Here is a 16,199-nt window from a genome sequence, read left to right as displayed (position 1 = left end):
AATTTTAACCTAACCGTCGCCTACCTCGCGGCGGGAGTTATTTGGGCGCAGCAGCGGTGCAGTTTCCGCAGATGCGCAACGAACTGTCCCGTCGCGCGTGCCTTGCTCTTCGTGCCTCCGTTAATGAGCGCCCCCGCTCCCCCGCCCCCCTCCGGCCTATAAAAGGGCCGCCTCTCATCGTCCCTCTCACACACAAACCCTAGCGTCTCTCTCCCCAACCCTAGCCGCCACCATCTGAAAAGACGACACCATGTCTGGTCGAGGCCGAGGTCGCGGTCGTGGTCGTGGCCGTGGTCGCCGCAGAGGTGCACGCACGCCGTCGCCTGCGAGGTCATCGTCTTCATCGTTAGACATGGACGAGGAGGGGCCCGTTCGTCCTCATCCTCAAGGGCCACACACTCGGTATGCAGAGGCTGTCGGACACCTTCGCCGACTTCGTTGCCGGCTACGAGCGCCCGGGCACGCTGCATCTGCGGGAGGCTGCGTGTGGCTACTACCGGTGGATCGTGGACGTGATCTACGACGCGCGCAGCAAGATGTACCTCCACATCGGCTGGGAGAAGTTCGCGCGCCACCACTGCCTCGGCTTCGTGCTCGTGTTCTCCTACTTTGGCGATAGGGACATGAGAGTCAAGGTGTTCGATGAGACGTGTAGCCGCCACCACTACCACGGTGACATCACCGAGGAGGACGACGACTGAGTGTTTTTTCTTCGCAGCGAATATCGGCACACATGTTTTTGGATGTTCTTCCTCGAAAGAACCAACAGAGGCACCCTCACTAGGTGGATTTTCCAGTTTGGGTGACTGGGTGTGCCCTCGAGTGTTCTTTGTTGGCAGCGAACACACGAAACCTGCGATGACCGGCCTAGTTAGGTTTAGTTTTTTTGCAATATTTTATATTTGTGTCAACCATGGTTCAAACTATGTATTAGTTTGTGAAAAATCATGTTCTAAACTATATCTTCATGTAAACCACATTCTCAATTATGTATTAGTTTGTGGAATAAAATATTTCTTATTCAATTTTCTATGTATTTATTTATGATTTTAATTCAAAATATCTATCGGGGCCGTCATTTTGGAAGCGCCGGTGTCAGAACAGCTCCCCAAATAGAGGATGCAGTGCCAGCGTCCCTCAAACGGAGGTGCCGACGCCCTACTGACGCCTATTTAGGAGCTGCCAATGAAGATGCTCTTATACCGAGATCCCCTCGAACAAGAGTGAAGCTCGCCGGCACCGTCGCGTCCGAAGGCATAAGTGCAATATCCCTGTGCCGGTTTTGCTAGTTCTTTCGTAAGCCATCCTCTTGGCTTATGATTACTCGTGCCTTCTAAATTGTTTAGAAGCCCCAAGTAACAAGTCAGATGGCTTATGGAAAGAATCTAGGGAGGGGGCAATTTATTTTTAAACCTTTTGCTTGGTGCCAATCTGTGTGTATGTGCTAATTGCAGTTGTTGGAAGAGCAAGCCTCCGGAACCCGTTCCTTAAGATTCTGCACGGAGAGAAGCCGATAAGATTTCTAGGAAGAAAGTCTCGGCGGGACTGCTCGCTTCCGTCTGATATTCGAATGTACATCTAGTCGTCTACTTCTTCTACGGATTTGGTGACCTTCGATAAACCATGATTAACAACAACAAAGGTGTTGCGGCGGTGACCTTCGCGATAGACACACATGTCTTCTCATTTCTCTGTTCGCTCTAGTATTCGGTCCATATGCAGATCTGCTAGATATGTTTAGTTTTTTATATGTGATTAAGATTAATAGTACACCTGTGATGTTGATTTTGTTAATTAAACTCAAACGAAAATTGCTTAATATTCCAACATAATGTACCTAAAGTCATATACCGTCTTTTTTTTCGAAATGGGGTGAGCCCCGGCCTCTGCATCGGTTGATGCACACAGCCTTTTATTAAGAATACGAATATTCAGAGTTTACAATTCAAGGATCAACAAGGATCGATACAAAAATCAACCACATAAAAAAAAGAGAACTGCTAAGCAATCTAGGCATCGTGTAATCTTTTAATAGGCTGCCAAGTAGCCTGGTAGAAAATATTCTGGTCAGTCATTCGAAGGTGGTTGCATCCAGAAACCATGCAATTCCGCTGGTCCACCAGGAGTAAGAAACGCTAAAGCTGGATCTAGTGAATCATAGTATGAATAACCTGCAAGAAATTAATAGAGTCCTTTCTGTTAAAAACAATATCATTTCTGCAATTCCAAATTGACCAACGTAAAGCCGAAACACCAATGCGAATCTTAGCTTTATCAGTTGTGTTAGTTCAATTAAGCTAATTCCCAATCATATTTATGACATTGGATGGAGGTGAAATATTATATGCAGCAAAAACCACCCGCCAAATAAGCCAAGCAAAAGGATAGAAAATAAACAAATTTTCAACTGATTCCTCAGCGTCACAGAAAGAGCATTTCATTTCCATTTCAATTCCTCTTTGCTAGATTATCACTGGTCAAGTGAACTTTCTTACTAAGAAACCGCATAAATATTTTAATTTTTAGTGGGATTTTTATTTTCCAAAGATATTTACGAAGATATCTTGTATGCCCATTTAACATGTCAGCATACATAGATTTAACAGTGAATCTCCCTGAAGATGTTAGGCCCCAAACAAATTTATCTTGATCCTCATTGGAATTTATCTCCATTAATTTTTAAGGTGTACCCATTGATCCCATTTATCACCAATCAGTCTTCTCCGAAAATCAATATTTAACGGAGTTGAACTCATAACATTTGTCACCGTATCATGCTTACGATTAACTATGTTATATAGTTGAGGATACTGAGATGCAAGGGTCTGATCAACTAACCCTCTATCTTCCAAAAACGCACTCCTTCTTCGGAGCCTACCTCAAATTTTCCTTTACTACAAAAATCCCACTTTAACTTTCATTAGTCCTTTCCAGAAAGGTGAATCAGTAGGCTTACTTTCAACTTTAGCCAAGGTGAATGCGAGTAACTTGTCCGATAACTGAACCTGGAGTGGAGGACACACATAAGTATTTGAATCTTTAGTCAGCAATGTTGACCCCCTTCCTCGCTGCTGCCAGAGGGCGCGGCCAGGCAAAGCCTGGTCAGCGCCAAAGGCGGCGGGGCTCTCTCGTCCTCTGGCTCGGATTGGTGGACGCGGGGAAGCTCGTCTGAGCCAGGGCGCGGCGTTCCCGTCAGACGGCACGGCATGACGGCGCTCGGGCCGGTCCTGTAGCTGCGGTGCGACGGGCGACGAGGTGGCGGTGTCGGCGGCGTCGGCTGGGGAAGGCGGCGAGGGCTTTGGGAGGCGCGGGCTGCGGTCGGCCATCTCTGCAGTGGTTGGTGGAGGCGGCGCCGTGGTGGTGGTGGCTGGGCCTTCTCTCTGCGGAGGGAGGTAGGGGAGGTCTTGGCGGCGGGCTCGGCAGCTTGGAGGCCGGCGGCTTCATCGATGCTGGGGCTCGCATCGGGCTGGATCTAGGCCTGGCGGGCCCTAGATCTGCCTAAGGCGACGCACCGGTGATCTCCATGCGGCGCTGGCCAAGGACTGACAGCGATGGTGGCTTCGAGATGGTGACACAAGCTGGTGGGCGGCGCGTTGGGTGGTGGTGAGGTCCCTGTGTGTGGGTGCGATGGTGCGGGGCGGCCGTTCGACGACGAGGCAGGGGTGGTGGCTGCCACGAGCTTGTGTTCCGGATCTGGGTCAGGCGGGCCTGGATCTGGCGGTGCTTTACGGGCCTGTTGGCCGCTGTGCTTCTATCTTGTCCATCGATGTGCGGCTTCCGTGTCCTGCTACCTCTGCTCAAGGACCTCTCAAGGCTTCTAAGCCATGGATCTTCGGGGGGTTTGCGGGTGTAGGGTTCTGGAGAAATCCTTGTCTGGTTCGTCTGGAACCGACGCGGTCGTGCTTGCGGGTGTCGCCATTCCTTCTTGAAGGGCGTCGTGGATTCCCTATTCCCATTCCCCTCCGAGTACCGGGGGAAACCCTAGGTCCAATTCGTTGGTCCGGGCAGCAGTGTCGTGTCTACGTCGCATCCCTTCTTGAAGGTGTTGCCTTGGTACTCGATGATCCGATGTGCTTGTAGCATGGTGGGACAAACGGAGGGTGTTGCGGTTGAGGGGTGCCATTGTTTTGTCAGTCTGTCGCTGGCCTCCTTTGTATTTTTTCTCTTTTTTGCTGGGCATGTTTTTGCTGTTGCTCCAGCAGTTTTCCGGTTTCGGATTGTTGTATGTTGTGGTTGCTATTTCGAGGAGTCAGCAATACTGACATGACGGTACCACCCAAATGCAGTGACGCTGACACTGCATAAACTTACTGCCTGCTCCACGATCGGCCACACCAAAGACCGAACTACGGTGACCACGAGACGTCAGCCGATCCGGCCAGAGCACACCACCTTGCAAGTTGCAAGTCATGGCGGCCGCTCCTTTCACGTCTGTGCCACGCGTGAAATTGGGTTCCCATGGGATGGAGGTCTCGGCCCAGGGCCTCGGCTGCATGGGCTACGGCGAGCGCAAGCCCGACCAGGACATGATCGCGCTCCTTCACCACGCTGTCGCCGCCGGCGTCACCTTGCTCGACACCTCGGATGTCTACGGGCCTCACACCAACGAGATCCTCCTGGGCAAGGTCGCTTCTGGACTTCAAACTTCAAACTAGTCCCGTCTTGATTGTGTGTTCGATTCAATGGCTGTGCGCTGATGGTGTTCGATGTAATGCTCGTACGTGACAGGCGTTGCAAGGCGGCGTGAGGGAGAAGGTGGAGCTGGCCACCAAGTTCGGCATCGCGTTATCCGGCTTCAAGTGGGAGGTCCGCGGGGACCCGACGTACGTGCGGGCGGCATGCGAGGGCAGCCTCGCCCGGCTTGGCATCGATTGCATTGATCTCTACTACCAGCACCGCGTAGATACCAGGGTGCCTATCGAGGTCACGGTGAGTCTCATGTTTATAACTGATTTCTCAGTTTCTTTGTGTTTTTTTGGAGTGGTTTTGTGTTTGTTCTGCTAATGGTTATGTACACATAAAAGTGGCGGTTGCAATGACTCAGAGAGAGGGATGGGGATTGGGGGTTGGTGTCTTGTATGACTATGTTTTACGTGATGAGGTGCAGCTCGCAATTGATCGAAATCTTGTATCGGTAGAGATTGAAACCGATGCCAAAGTGGTGTTGAACCAGTTGGAAGATCCTGGGAGAACTAGATCAGAAATTACTTCTATTTGCCAGGAGATAAAGGAACTTAGTGGGTCTATTTCTAGCAATAATTTTAAATTCATTGGCAGACTAGCAAATGAGGCAGCTCATCTCTGCGCCAAGAGTGCTAGTAGAAATAGGAGAAGGTGTTTGTGGATTAATTATAAGCCACCCTTTTTAAGGATTGCAATCCCATTACTTAATCAATGAAGCTTCCTTTAATCGCAAAAAAAAAACTCCCAGCTGGCAGACTCGGCCTTGTATTCTCGCCCTTGTCCTTCTAAGCTGGTATGGGTGTAAGCCAGGCCCATGGGCCGACCCAGGATGAATTTTGAAGGGGGAGGGGGCAAAAATATGATAGGTGGTGCAAATATTATTTCTAAGTGGGGGCAAATCAGTATTTAGTTTAGCATATTACAAGGTATCTTAAACTTGAGTGGGGGCCGCCCCCCCCCCCCCCCCCCATAGGCTGGATCCGCCCATGGCCATGCCTTCGTTTTCATATCGTAAACTATATTTACTTTCCATTTTATTAGATTGGAGAGCTCAAGAAGCTAGTGGAAGAAGGAAAGATAAAATACATGATTATCGGAAGCTTCTGCATCAACAATCAGAAGGGCTCATGCCGTTCATCCTATCACCGCAGTTCAGATGGAGTGGTCACTATGGTCTAGAGACGTGGAAGAAAACATAATTCCAACTTGTAGGTATTGTGCAAAAACCACACCATGTTGTTTGTTGAAAAATCTAGAGACTTTATCTACTAAAGTGCATTTTTTCTTGACAATTTCAGAGAACTTGGAATTGGGATTGTAGCATACAGCCCACTTGGCAGAGGGTTCTTCTCTGAAGGATCTAAATTGATCGAGTCGCTATCAGATCAGGACTTCCGTAAGGTGATTTTTCATATCATTGCTATTATTCTGGTAGCTACGAAATTCTTTATTGTTCATTGGTTTCTGGACCTGCCATCATCTAGCTTATTAGGCTTTATATTTTGAGGAAATGTTCATCTTTCTACTGTACAGAAACCTTTTAAATCTATACATAAACGCCACATCAGTTTCTTCATAGAAAACAAAACTGGAATTTCTATGATCAGTTGGATCTTTCACTAAGAGCGTTCTACTATGCAGCATATGCCTAGATTCCAACCAGAGAATCTTGAGAAAAATGCCCTGATATTTGAGCGTGTTAATGCAATGGCAATAAGAAAAGGGTGCACACCATCACAACTTGCATTGGCCTGGCTTCATCATCAGGGGAGCGATGTTTGCCCCATACCTGGCACAACAAAAATCGAGAATTTCAACCAGAATGTGGGAGCGCTATCTGTGAATCTCACGACAGGGGAGATGGCCGAACTGGAGTCCTACGTGTCTGCAGGTGATGTCCAAGGTGACCGGTGCCCTCCAATGATGAGTACTTGGGAGGATTCTGAGACCCTACCATTGACATCCTGGAAGTCTGAGTAGCCATTTTCATTTCTTCAATAGTACTACGGGACTACATGAGTCCACGAACCAAAGAGTTCAAAGAAAAATGTAACCGTATTGGTGTTTTGTGTGTGCGAATCAAAGTTGGGCATATGCATTCCTGCGCATGCCGGTATGTGAACTGAACTGAGCTGTGATTTATGTATTGTATGCTTTGTTATTGGTGTATGTTCAATTAGTACGTTGAATAAGCTTGTGAGCTGTACTGCTCCATAATAAGCTTTTTTAAACGAGATGTGTTACGGTGATTGGGTAGTACTACCGAGTGCTACCAAGTACTACCGTTCTGATTCATTTCAAAAAAAAAAAAGTACTACCGTTCTGATTAATTCTGTCCGTCCGATCAGGCTAGTTAATTTTGCATTTTAAGTTAATGTACTAGGGCTATTATAGTAAATTGGTAGGCAACCGCCTCCCAGCAGAGCGCATCTCGAGCTCCTCCCGATCTGAATTCCCCGCTCCCCAATCCTCTGCCTCCTGTGAGACTGTGAGCCTGTGACCCCGCCTTGCGATGTGATCGCTGCCACTGTGGCGCCTTCGCCGGAGCTTGCTGATCCGCTCTGCAGTTCCTTCCCGTCTACAGCTCTCCTCTCCCGCGTGCTGAGCCCTGTTGACGGTGACGGCGGCGGTTCGTCGGTGTGGGCGTAAGTGCAGGTGCTGTCGGGGCGGCTCTGCGGGGACGGTGCCGGCGCCGTCGGCGTCGGAAGATCGGAGTGCAGCCGTCGTTGATCGCCGGACGCACATTTCTACACCTCACCCGTCTCGGCCGCCATTCTGATTACTTAGCTTCTGGTACGATTAATGCCGTTACTCTAATTTTCGCAAAAAATGTTCACCGTTCTGATTACTCTCTTCAACAAAAAAATATCCATAAGTTGATTAGCCTTGGAGAGTTGCAGTATCATCTGCTGGAGTCTGTATATGAGCATACACTGGACTCCTTCACTTCTAGATCATAAAGACCACCGAATCACACAGCTCCTGAGTAGTTTATTTATCAAGATGTGATTTCGGCATAAGATTCCCCACAAAGGCCCATGCTATTTATCTAGGAATTGTCTTGTATGCACTGCTGAACACATTACGGTTCAGACTGTCACACACGGCAATACTAAAGCAAATTTTCCTTTATACTCGTTATTGGACCCTGGCAACAGTTTCACCTTGCTTATGCTTGCAGACCGTGGTACACCAAAATATACAAATAACAACTAATAGCATAATTTGTACCTCTATTCATGCTACTACTAATATCTTCAGCTAACTTTAATTGTTACCTTACCTGAATTAGACCAAGAGACCCATCATTTATCGCTAGCATAGGCACTGGACTGATGCTTTGTTACTGAAGTGCAATTATTCCACTTTTAACTTTAGTGTTGTTCCTCATTGCAGTATATTTCTTTAGTTAATAAGCCTACACTGAAGAACTCCACCCGAATACCATTAAGCATGTGGATTCTAGCTTGGTTGTTACAGATTGGTTATTTATTTCGAAGTCAGTGTGCTAGCTAATTTGCTTGAGCTGCTACCTCACCGCCCAGCTTGATTTCGTGTAGCATAAATCTGTAATCTTATGGTGGCTCTTGATCTTGTATACATCATGTTACGATGTCCTTAGTTACTCATTCAAAAAGGAAAAAGATGTCCTTCGTTACTTCCAGATTTATATATGTTTTGTAATGTTCCCTCATTACTGGTCTACACTTTATTATGTTTATACTGCTGTAGTTGAATCTCTAATGATAAATAATAAGATATGGTCCAAGTATGTGTGTCTGCTTGTGGTTAGTAAATTTTGGGGGGATTTGAAAGTTTATTTGACACAAGTTGTTTTCCAAAAAAAATATTTGACTTGATAAAACCTGTAATTATTCATTTGTATGTGATATGCAGGACGACATGGGTGCTGAGTCTGGTCTGTAGAAAAGCTATGTTAAGTGGGATGAAGCTAACCAAGATATAATTATGGGGAAACTGGTCTGTAGTCGAGAAGATAAGCACATGAAGAGAGAAGATAGGAAGAGGTGGCCACATAATCTCACTCTTGCTGGGTGTCGAGCCAAATTTGTCGTTGCAAGAGTCAAGAAAATGGGTCTGTGGTCTGTGAAGGATTTCGTCGATGAGCACACCCATCCTTTTCAATAATACATAAAGTAGATTGCAAAGCTGAATAGTAATACACATTTTATGTTCTGCAAGAACAAAGAAAGAGTTAATTTGACAACCTGGATATATTGACGTACATGTAATATTATGCTGAATTTTGTCTTTTGCAAGAATGTCACATTCAATCCGATAGCGTACGGGTTCTTTTACCTCAGCTGTCATCAACATGGTGATGATATAATCCTGTTGTTTGAAATGCCTAATGACGTTACTGTTAGAGATTAATTGCACATATATACCAGCTACATGTATCCTTGAAGCTATGCTGGAACAATGATTTCCCTAGGCTGCCCTCTAAGGTACCAATGCCTTTGCTGTTGAACTACACTTAATTGTTGGAGGTGGGTTAATGGTATATTTTGAGAGCATGGTAAGGATTTGTTGCTGTCGATGCACTCAACCGCAGATACCTCTTCCCCATTTATGTCATTCACACCCTTCTTTTAGGAGAACGATGCCATTTAGAGGTCGTTTGGTATCCATCATTTAAGCCTGGAATCCTGGAATTCATTTTAAAATTTCATAGGTGGGCTGTTTGGTTGCCACAGAATTGGGCCATCATTTCATTTGGAAAATCCAGCAAAATGATGCCATGTGTAATCACAATTCCGAGCTGAAACCTGTCATTCACAATTCCTGTGGCAACCAAACAAATTCAATATTGAATTCTACTGTCATTTACAATTCCTGTGGCAACCAAACAAGTGTCCATTTTTGAAATTACAATGTAAATGAAATGAATACATGTATTCATTTCAAAATGCTACAAATGAAATGAAAACCTGGCTTCCAAACGACTTCTTAGGTTTAGGTGGTACATTGCTTGACAGTAAGATTTCTGAATGCCAATGCACTTACGTGGAAAAAAGATCTCTCTCTACTTTTCTGTGTCATTTTTACAATTTCACCTTCTTTTATTAGGAGGAAAACTTTGTCATTTGAAACAAGAGTAGAAACTATGTGCTCGTCGCTGCTGCTTAAAGTCAATGACACTCGGTTCAGGTTGATTCTTTCTTTGTATGGTTGTTGCACTTCCACATGGAACACGTGCAATTTCCTTGTCACATTCTAGTATTCGTTAAGTGTATTGCAGATGGGTCTATTTTCAATAACTAGTGAACTGGCCATGTTTTTCTGAAGTCCAAGGCTACTTGATCTTCCTACAAAATGAACTGTTTTAAGCTGATCCGTCAGTTCGCTTCAGTGTTTAATTTCTTTCGGTTCCAAAGGACCTCTGAATCTGAACTGAATATTTAGCCAATCATGCAATTGTGTGGTTTATCAGCCAGTCAGAGCAATTCTTAAAACATAAGAATAAGAAAACGCAGGCCACATCAGTGCAGTTGAGAGACATGCCAAATTGCCATCAATTCTTCCATTCTATCACACACACTACTAGCAGTATTGGACTAGTCCTTGGGCGGCAGCATCGCTGATAACCATGTGCATCATACTTTGTCTCACCCTTGACCCTCCGGCCCTGCTCCGGCCTCTGTCCGTCCACTGAGCGTTTCACGCTGCTGGCCGGCACCGCCACAGGTAGATGACGATGGAACCCAGCCAGGTATCCCGCGGCGCCCTCTCCCATCGTCACGACTGGCTTGAGACTTTGAGAGGATGGGCTGCGTCGGCGCCGATTAAAAAGGTTCCCACCCGTTGACGACGCTCTCCCTCATTGACGGAGCTTGAGAGGACACCCCTCCGCGCCCTCACCCATTGCCGGGTCTAGGGAGGATGGACTTTGCCGTCACGTCAGCAGCGGCCGGAAAAGGGAACTTTTGTAGGGGCAATGGAGTGATGGCGGTGAGCGCACGCGGACGGACGGCGAGGCGTAGGCGGAAGGGGTGGCGGTGGGAGAGGACAAGAGGGCGGCGACGCGCGGAGGGGACATGGCGTCGACCGCCTCCATGACTCGACTGGCGGTTCTGATGCAGACTGAAGGCAGAGAGAGACCATGGACGCGAAATTACCTAAATACCCCTTTAGTAATAAAAATAAAAAAGTATTTCCAGTACTTTCCACTACTTATCTTCCAGTACTACTTAGTACTAATATTTTTTTCACCGTTGGATTGACTAGCTTGGACGGCTCCTAAAATCCCCAATCATGGTAAAACTTGTATTTTTAAACATATTCATTGGGTTCAATTTTAGGTTCAATTTATTAAAATAAAGAAGTAGCAATTGTTCCTCGAAATAGGCATTCACCCCGCTTTATTAATAAAGCCGCAACAACTGATACAAGGTGGAGAGGAGAACCTCTTAAAAATCAGTCAAAGGATAAACAAAAAAGAACACGGAAAACCAAAACTAGCGACTACATTGAAACGTACCGAGTTGAGTCGGGGCTCCACAACGATGCCTTCAAGAGGGTAACGACGCATTACGCTGCCTCCATCGAAACTACGAGGTATAGGGTTTTCATCTGGAGCCGTACTGCGGGCAGGATACCTTTGTCAAAAAGTCTGCGAGCCCAGAGACGAACTAAATAGGATACAAAAGGTGTTCTATTTGATTAGCTGCGTTGGAGATGGCCTAATATTTTTTACTTAAACGGTTAAACCTTTGTCAAAAAAAAAAAACAGTGCATGAGTGAAGAAATTTCTGCTGGTCGGTGTGAGAGTGCGTATGCGGTGACGCTCTGCCCCAGTTTATGCGCGCGAAATGCAGCCTAGCCGGGTGACCTACTCCATGACGCAACCACCGCAGTACAAATATCAGTACGGCGTTGTACTGACAGCTCCCGATATACTACTCCATCAGTCATCACACACACACCCGCACACGCCCACGCAAGCACGCGCCATGGCTGCTGCTGCTCCGCTGGTTGTGCCGCGCATGAAGCTGGGCTCGCAAGGGCTGGAGGTCTCGGCGCAGGGCCTCGGCTGCATGGGCATGTCTGCGGCCTACGGTGAGCGCAAGCCCGAGCCAGACATGGTCGCGCTCCTCCGCCACGCGGTGGGCGCCGGCGTCACCTTGCTCGACACCTCCGACATCTACGGGCCTCACACCAATGAGATCCTCCTCGGCAAGGTCGGCTCTGGACTTTGAAGCTGTCCCCATCCCATGCATCGTGAATTCTTCATTGACGTTTCGATTTATAGCTGTGCGCTGACGGTGTTCGTTGTAATGTTCGTACATGACAGGCGGTGCAAGGCGGCGTGAGAGAGAAGGTGGAGCTGGCCACCAAGTTCGGCATCACGTTAGACGACGGCAAGTGGGAGGTCCGCGGGGACCCTGCATATGTTCGAGCGGCATGCGAGGGCAGCCTTGCCCGGCTTGGCGTCGACTGCATTGACCTCTACTATCAGCACCGTATTGACAATAGTGTTCCCATCGAGATCACGGTCAGTACGCATTTTTTTTTCATTCCATTCAAAGTTTCAAACAACGGGAACTTAGTTGCTTGATATTGACGAGCTTGCTTTCTTGACTTTGCTGTCAGATGGGTGAAATAAAGAAACTAGTTACGGAAGGAAAGATAAAATACGTCGGATTGTCTGAAGCCTCGGCATCGACAATCAGAAGGGCACATGCAGTTCATCCGATTACTGCCGTCCAGCTGGAATGGTCTTTGTGGTCAAGAGATATTGAAGAAGGATATAATCCCTACCTGCAGGTATTTGAGAAAACATCTGCAATCTAATTTTGTCCACAATTTCTTTCCACGATAATTTGGTAATACCGATGAACCGTCCTCTGGGTAATCCAACAAAGAACTCACAGATAGTTTTCTGTTTCAGAGAACTTGGCATTGGAATTGTGGCATACAGTCCATTAGGTAGAGGTTTTCTGTCCAGTGGACCTAAATTGCTGGACACATTTCCAGACGATGATTTCCGCAAGGTGAATGAAATGAAATACCGGTGAAATATACTATACTACATAAGGCTAGCTACCATTTTCTAACCAGCATCCCAATTAATGCATTCACAGAATCTCCCAAGATTTCAACCCAAGAACATGGAGAAGAACGCAGCCATATTCGAGCGTGTGAGCGAGATGGCCGCCAGGAAAGGATGCACGTCGTCTCAGCTCGCGCTGGCCTGGGTTCACCACCAGGGCAGCGATGTGTGCCCCATACCTGGCACGACAAAAATTCAGAATTTCAACCAGAACGTGAGAGCCTTGTCTGTGAAGCTCACGCCCGAGGAGATGGCTGAGCTCGAGTCCTATGCCGCCATGGATCTTGTACAAGGTGATCGGTATGACAGCACTTTCCTCAACACCTGGAAGGACTCCGACACCCCTCACCTGTCATCATGGAAAGCCACTTAGACATTTCTCAATGGGGTTCGCTATGCTGATGGATCGAAATAGTTACAGACGATTAGAATGATTAAATAAGCAGTCTGTCCAGTGATGTAATAGAAAGTTGAGCGAATGGTAGTGAATTTAAGTGGGAGACAATATACTTGATGTAATGAGCATGAAGTTCTTTCTTTTAAAAAGGTGGTTGAAACCCCGGCATGTGCATCAAACTGAAGCACACAACCGTTTTTATTGGAGTTGATGCAAGGCATAGATGCCAATGCCATTAATAAACAGAGCATTTTCTCAGAAAAAAAAACAGAGTGCTCCCTCTGTTGAAAAAAATTATGCTCAACCTTTTCTAGATACGAATGTATTTACGCACTAAAAATATGTCTAGATACAACCGAATCTAAACAAAATTAAGTATCTTTTTTTGGGATAAGGTTTCAATTTTCTCGATTTTGGAAGGACCACTATACCGTGGTATGGCTATCTGCTTTAGCTAGAACGTCATCAGACCATACTCTCCTTACTTTAAACTGAATCACAGTCAAAATGGGAGGGGATGCCTTTAAGTTTTTATATTTGAGCTTGAGGTTCACGATTCCCAAATCGGTAGGCTCGATCAAGATCATAGTGTCATATTGTCATATGCATATTTCCCCACGAAGTTGGCTCGGGTCAGCATAGCCGAAAGCCATCAACCATGAAGTCAAAAAAGGATTGGAGAGACTGGGTCGCCTTGACACACTCCCCTGGCGTTATGGAAGACAATCTGATATTCTCATTAACATTGATAGCAGTCTGATACCCCTTGACCAACTGCATCAGACGGTGAACAACCATGGTCGAGAAACCCTTGCGCTCCAGGATCTCACGGAGAAAGTCCTAGTTCACCATGTCATACACATTCTCAAAGTCTAGCTTGAGAAGTATGCCCCCAAGCTTCTTCACTCGGAGCTCATGAGCTCATGAATTGCGGGAGCTCCCTCGTGGAGACACCTTCCCTTTATGAACGCCGTCTGACTACGATTGATAGTCCTATTCGTTGCGTTTTGGATAGGGTTTTTATGTCGCCTGCTAGGAACACAATTACCGATGTGCTCTCTAACGACAGTCACTGGGATTGGGTCGAATCACAACCCCCCTTCTCGTGTGCAGTGGTTAGGGTACCATTTGCACGTAACCAAGGTTCTTCTTCCAAATTTGGTGGTTCGAGGTGAACGACTTTGGGGAGTTGGTCAAAGGAAAGCCCACCAACTTCCTACACAAAGTAGGACCACACAGGTGCAACATTATCAGTGCCAATGCATCACCCGCAACACCTGCTATTTCTTGAAAGGTTTTGGGGACCAATTTACCTACGGACAAGTGGGCCTTCAAGGAAGACCTCCTCGCTCAGGTTGCGTACCTTGACATGGTGGCAGATGAGGATGGCCCAGATGAAGAGGGTTGGGTGCTCCGCTATCATCTTGAGATCAACTCATCGCTCTTGACAAGGTGGAAGAAGAGTACTAGAGACAGCGGAGTCGGTGGTGGAGGCAGGATTCACTCTTTTTTTATGTTAAGGGGGGCAGTTAGAAGAAAATTTCCAAATTCTTTACTGTTCACATAAATTTAGCAGCAATTCAACCGTGTTAGGGGGGCAGGACCCCTGCTGGTCCCCCTGTCTCCGCCACTGAGCGGAGTGGGATACAATGGACGGTCAAGGGTGACACGTGTGCTACATATTTTCAGGTTAGTATTGACTAGTTGAGTTGGGACCGGGCGAGGTTCTTTCTCCGGAAGAGCATGGATGACACGGAAGGAAATCCTAAACGACCCAGGGTCCTACGCTCCCATGGCTGGACCAAATCGTGCGTTTGACACTTGGCATAAACAAATCTCAAAGCAAAATGGCTACTTATTTCCCAATTATAGTTTAATCCCAATCCCCGTTCACTTTTGCATCATTCTTCTGGAGTCTGCGTGATCAAAATTTGGATCTACCCGCAACCTAGCGATCTGGCGCAAAGTAACAGAGTTGTCCGAGGCACATTCCAGGCTCAAATTTGTGCCGCAAATGCGTATGTGCAGACGCGGGGCGGTCAACGCGTATCCGCGTCATTTTCCTTGGGCCCGCCTAGCAGCAACCTTCGTCTTCTGCGCGTTGGTGTAGGCGAGTCTGGTTAATGGCGCTAGATCGCCTCTGTGCACCAGTGTTGGCGAATGCGACGCGCCATGCATTCAAGACGAGGCCACCTCCACTACGTGTTGGTCGACATCGTCAGGCATGCTGATGAGAGCCTGCTTTCCTGGTGGTTTCTCAACTCATGCCGCTTGCCGGTGCCACCGGTGCCACGGGAGGGCCGCGAGTGCCGCCGGTTCATCTTGCCACCAGATCTGCAGGACGATCTAGCTTTCCGCATCCACTCCGAGAACTGGCTCACGTTCGGAGCCTGGAAGTTCGACGGTGATGCTGCAGACATGGCGGTGAACCCGGAGATCCAGCCGCAGCAGTGGCGGAGCCACACTATAGCAGTGTAGTCAATTGACTACACTGTTTTTAGGTACATAGACAAGAAATCATGCAAAAAAAAATATGAAAAATGGTATAAAGGCATGTATCTGACTAAATAATTTTAAACTGACTACACAACATTAATGTACTGGCTCCGCCACTGAGCCGCAGGACCTCACGGAGGAGGAGGCCTTCGAGCTGGCTCCAGAGCGACCACGAGGAGCTCGGTCGGTGAAACGGCCTGACTTTCCAGTTGCGCGAGTCCGCCCTAGCTCAGGGTGTGTTGGTGACTCCTTCGGTCACTCCACCGACGCAGCCTGCGGCAATGCCTCCACCGTCGGCCCAACATGACACTCTCTATTGGCCTGCGCGCGGATGGACTCTACTGCCTGTGATACTGTGTTCGGTGGACTTCGCTTGAGCGCCGCAGTAGAAAGAAGGCGTGTGTGTTTTGATTATGACGACGTCCATCTCAACGAACTGGTACTTGGCATAAAAGAAGGCGTGTGTGCACTACGGGAGAGACGGCATGTGCCGACGGCCAGCCGATGTGCCGACGGCCAAATGTCGGGGCCATCGGCACAGAGGCCCTG

General features: G+C 47.4%; 1 long non-coding RNA gene and 2 pseudogenes across 1 annotated transcript; all 3 read left to right on the top strand.

Moving 5' to 3' along the window:
• Nucleotides 1-4,409: 4,409 nt before the first annotated feature.
• LOC124675589 lies at nucleotides 4,410-6,663 on the top strand (annotated as a pseudogene).
• Nucleotides 6,664-7,359: 696 nt separating this feature from the next.
• Nucleotides 7,360-8,948, top strand: LOC124675590. The gene is made up of 2 exons (XR_006993341.1): nucleotides 7,360-7,476; nucleotides 8,581-8,948. It is a non-coding gene; the product is annotated as an uncharacterized LOC124675590 (long non-coding RNA).
• A 2,709-nt stretch (nucleotides 8,949-11,657) lies between these two features.
• On the top strand, nucleotides 11,658-13,276 carry LOC124675588 (annotated as a pseudogene).
• Nucleotides 13,277-16,199: the final 2,923 nt, after the last annotated feature.

The sequence above is a fragment of the Lolium rigidum genome, chromosome 7, assembly GCF_022539505.1.
Source record: "Lolium rigidum isolate FL_2022 chromosome 7, APGP_CSIRO_Lrig_0.1, whole genome shotgun sequence".
In the NCBI taxonomy this organism is placed as follows: domain Eukaryota; kingdom Viridiplantae; phylum Streptophyta; class Magnoliopsida; order Poales; family Poaceae; genus Lolium; species Lolium rigidum.
This window is presented reverse-complemented; position numbering and strand designations above follow the sequence as displayed.